At 63.6% G+C, this 4,912-nt stretch overlaps 1 protein-coding gene across 1 annotated transcript in view; it reads right to left on the reverse strand.

The window, feature by feature from the left end:
* Nucleotides 1–4,912, reverse strand: part of SEMA3F (semaphorin 3F) — a gene marked incomplete at its 3' end in the record, with an annotated part of 26,910 nt that overhangs the window by 9,266 nt on the left and 12,732 nt on the right.

Here is a 4,912-nt window from a genome sequence, read left to right on the forward strand (position 1 = left end):
CAGGTCCCCTCCCCCCCCCCAGGTCCCCTCCCATCCCCGGGTCCCTCTCATCCCCCAGGTCCCTCCCATCTCCCAGGTCCCTCCCATCTCCCAGGTCCCTCTCATCCTCCAGGTCCCTCCCACCCCCCAGGTCCCTCTCATCCCCCAGGTCCCTCTCGTCCCCCAGGTGACCTCCCATCCCCCAGGTCCCTCCCATCCCCAGGTGCCCTCCCACCCCAGGTGGTCTCCCACCCCTGGGTGGCCTTCCTGCTCCCAGGATGCTGAGGGCAAGTCCTCTTTGCTGGGGGTAAAGGACAGGCCAGAGCTCTGCCAATGACAGGCCAGAGGCCGATAAGGGACTCCTGGGAGCCTGGAAACCTGCCTCTGGGAGGAGGGGGAGCTGAGGGGTCCCAGCAGGCCCCTCCTCCACCCACCTGGCTATTTTTAGCTCCACAGGAGAGGGAATATTAATGAGGATGATGAATATTCACATGCATGGGAGCTTAAGAGAGCAGCACACAGAATATCACACGCTTGCACACACATGACACAGGCATGACGTGGCCGGCAATGCAAAAGCACTCACCGGGGACCACACACGGGCATCTCCCCTCCCACAGCTGGTGACTCTGGGCCCCAAGACAGCTGGAGGGGAGAGGCCTGGACAGCCTGAAGGTGGGGCCAGCAGGTGCATCCCCTCAGTCAAGGTCACCCTGGGCTCAGACAGCTGCCCAACTGCCCCGACCCCTGCTGCTGTGCTGGGGACCCAGGGACAGGTGGAAGGGGCTTCTGAGAGCAGGGTCAGACAGGAGCTCCAGGGGTGCTAAGACGGGTGCAGGGGAGGTGAGGCGGGCTGAGACCAAGGGACGTCACAGCTGACCCAGGGACCGGGTCTGGCATCAGGCCCTGACTCTGAGGGCCCGAGGGCAAGGAAGGACCTCACCCGGCCCAGACCTGACCACGCGACAAGAATACAGGTGACGACCTTGGCCAACCACTGGGACGCAGGGACGCCAAGGGATCAAAGGGCCGATCCCTGTGGGCTCTGGCCTCGCCCGCCCGCCCAGCGGCGCCTCTGAAGTCCTGGGCAGGGCAGCCCAGGCACCTGCCCTGCACCTGTTGTTGGTCCATTCGGAGTCCCCTGCCTGGCCACGCAGCCATAGTGACAACAGGAAAGTAAACACTCCCCACCCCAGGGCCGGGAAGTGGCCAGAGAGGAAGTGGGGCTGCCAACAGACCCCCCCAGCCGGGACAGCCCGCCAGGAGTTATTTATAGCCCGGCCGGGGGCATGCTTCGGTTGTCTCGCTGGGCTAGGGGCACTTCGGGGGCAGTGGAGGGGGAGGGCCTCGAGTGGGCACCTGCAGACACCTCCCCCACAGACCAGGCCAGCCAGGCTCTGCCTCCATCCCAGCCAGCCTCGAGCCTCTATAACCAGACCCCACCCCTCTGCGCCCTGACTCCCAGGGTCCAATCCCACCTGCAAGCCCCCCACCCTCCTCAAACCCCACCAGTCCTGCACCCGCTCCTGTGAGGAAGGCAGGTGGAGGCCACTTGGCAGACAAGGGAACTGAGTCCCAGGTCGGGCAGAATAGCCTTGACCCCGCCTCTGACGTCTGCCTCTCTGTCCCTGCTGCCTCCAGTCTGTCCCTGGTGGGTGTGTGTGTGTGTGTGGAGAGACCCTCTCACTCAGTCACTAAGCACCTACTATGTGCAAAACCTGTGCTCAGAACATCCGACTTCCAGGCGAGGACATCGGGGCACTGGGAGTGACATGCCCGAGTGGGGCGGGGGCTGGCCGAAGGAGCAGGAGCCCAGGGGAAGCCAGTGCTGGTGGTGGAGATGGCCAGCCAGGAGGGCCAGGGCCGGACAGTGACTCAACCGCCACCAACGGGGCACATGACTCAGGACCCTCGAGACCCCTCCCCGTGGCCACGGGATATGGCGTCAATGGCTCTGGTGTCACAGGACGTGATGCTTCTGTCACTGTGGAAACTGTGGCGGGAGGATGGGGGAGCCCAGGAGGTCACACAGGGTGGGGAGGGCGTGCGCCTGAGGGTCAGGAGGGCTTGGCTGTGGCCCAGGTTCCTCTCCTGGCCTTCAAGAGCCCAGGAGGACACTGGCTTTCTGAGCCTCGATTTCCAGGCTGGACCATTTCGAGGGCCGTTCTCGCAGTGACAGTCACAGCGCTCCTGGGTCGGTCTGCTCTGACCTCAGAGGGGCTCCCAGCCAGGACCCCCTGGGTCTTCTCCGGCCCATCCTTCATGGGTCTCGCCTCGAGGGGGAGGAGAGTGGGATGGGGTCCGAGCTGTTTCCTCCAGGAAGCTGGCTGGCTGGAGGTGTCCCGACCTCTTAAAAGACACCACCCTTCATCCCACCCTGCCACTCCTGGTGACTTGGTCCCCGCACCCCTAACTCCAGCTTGTCCACACCCCACCCCCCAAGCCACAGAAGCAGAGCTGAATCCTGAATCGCTCATCCAAACCCAGGTGCAGAAGAGAAACTAAGGCAGGGGGAGGGGGGCTCCCTGGGGTCCCACGAATTCGTGTAGGTGGGCTTTTACAACCTCACTCTCGCAAGGGGTGGCTTTTACCACCTCACTCTCGCCAGCCAGGGGCCTCACCGCAGCCCTGCCTGCCCAGCTCCAGATGGGAAGGCTGAGGCTGGGGAGAGTGGTGCCCACCCAGGTCGTGGGGAGAGGAGTGCGACACGTCCTGTCCCCTCCCTGCCCTGCCTGGGTCAGAGCCGTGCTCAGTAGCACTGGACCCTCTGACTTCTGCAGTGTCAGTCCTCCAGGGCCCCAGCTCCCCTAGGGGTGGGGACTTGGGCTGAAAGGAGCTGGCGGCTGAGGAGGCACTGCAGGGTAGGGGCTGAAGTGGACCCAGTCCTGTCATGGCCCCAGGCTGGTCCCCAGCTCTGCCCGCTTGTGGCAGGCCCAGCTATGCGAGCCTGAGTGCTGGCTAAGCGCCTCCCCCGGTGATGGGGCACTACCAGCGGCGGGATTGGGGCCCAGCCCAGGGTTCTGTGGTGTCAGGACAGGGCAGGTGATGCCTCCTGGGAAAGACCCCCCCAGACTCTCACCCAGGCTGGGCACAGGCTGGGTGGGGCATATCCGGGAAGGATTTTCCCGTCATCAGGAAGGAAGAGTCTTTTCTGGCATCAGCGATCTCATTTCCGCACCGTTCCCGCCCACGGAGACTCCCATGATCGGGAGACTCAGGTTCCGGCCCGACAGGCCTGGCCAAGGCCCAGAGACGGCACCGTCCTGTCATCAGGGGTTCGGTCTGGGGTCTCCACATCCTCATTGCAGGGAAGCTGCTGCTGATGCCTTACCCTAAAGGGGGTGGGGGTGAGGGCAGGTACTGAGGAGGCGTGTCCCCAGCCCTGGCCTGCAGAACCCACGCCCTGCTGCCCATCTCCGGGACCCCAGGGCGGCTGCTGGTGACAGGAGCTACTGCACAAAGAGGGTCTTGGAGCAGAGGTGGTCTCCTGCCCCCTTGGTTACAGCCCCACAAAGCAGCAGGCCCTGACTGACAGCGTCACCTCCCCCACAGTGCTGGGTACTGGGGGTGACAGACAGGTCCCTGAAGCCGAGCACTGACCTCTGACCCCTTGGGGCTAGAGCAGCCCTAATCCCTGAGCTGAAGAGATGGGACTGGGGTTGGGGTGCCGGTCTGGGCTTTCGTCAGTGCTTCATCCACCAGACAGACAGACCTCCGATCGTCTAAGGAGGGAGACTGAGGGAGACAGGGCATGGTGACAGCGGCAGTCCCTATGGGCTCTAAGGAGGGGTGGCCCCCAGCCTCTTTATCACTCCCCCAAAGCTGTGAGGGGCCCCAGAGGAAGGCCCAGGGGCTGGACTGGCCCCCTGGCTCCCGGCCTAATCCTCTTTTAATGAGCGGCCAGCCGGAAGGCCTCAGCCCCTGGCCACAGCCCTGCAACCCTGGAGCCCCAGCCAGGCTGAGCTGGGGGCAGGGTGGCCCAGAAGCCTTCGCTTGCACATCCCCCCAACACAGACCCCAATGCCAAGGCCAAGCCAGGGCCAGCAGCCACTCTGGATATGCAGGTGGCACCTGCCTGTGCGCCCATGGGTACTCTCTCGGGCACTTACTGTGGGTTCAAGCCCAGGCCTCCCATGGGGCTGGCTGGTGGGCTGTCACGGCCACTCACGGCTAGCTCCCCCACCCAGCCTCTCCCCCTGGAGGTTCTGGGCCGGAACTCCTAGAAGCAAGACCCAGGGTTGCCTTGGGCTTAAGCTGCACCCTCCCTAGGGGGCAGGCTCCGGGTTGCCCTGGCCCTCCAGAGCCCCTCAGTAGCTGCCCATGGCAGGCTTCCCACGTTAAAGACCCAGAGGTCTCCCCAGGAGCATCTACACCCACCTCCCTCCCCCCTAGGCAGGTGAGCCAGGTCCTGCCAACAAAACCAATTACAGCGGCTCTCACCCAATTAGCAACTAATTATGGCCTCGTAGTCCATTCAACATAATTAACATGTAAATGACTCTGCGTGTTTATATTCAATAACTGCTCTGATTGGATTCAATTTAAATGTCTGAACTGGGGACCCAGTTACCGTATTTCACCACCTACAGCTGCCACTTCCTGGAAAATGTCAGCTTCTCCAGGGGAGAGGGACCTGAGGCCAGAGGAGAGGGTGCAGGGGAGCCCCACTGGCCCAGCCCCAGGGGCTGGTGGTTACAGTCCCCGCACCGCTGACCACCCATCCCAGGGGTGCAGAGAGATGGTGAGGTGGGAACAGCCCCCAGTGGAACCCTTAACATGAGAAATCCCCTCACAGGAGGGCCCCTTCCAGGGCTACTGTAAACATCCCAGCTGTTTCGTAAACATGCACGGCCAGGCCAGGCCAGCGGGCTGGAGCTCCACCAGCAGCCTCCCTCCCGTTTCTGGAAGGGGGCTGCAAGCTGGGCAGGGGGCT

This window comes from Tupaia chinensis, unplaced genomic scaffold, assembly GCF_000334495.1.
Source record: "Tupaia chinensis unplaced genomic scaffold, TupChi_1.0 Scaffold149184_1, whole genome shotgun sequence".
In the NCBI taxonomy this organism is placed as follows: domain Eukaryota; kingdom Metazoa; phylum Chordata; class Mammalia; order Scandentia; family Tupaiidae; genus Tupaia; species Tupaia belangeri.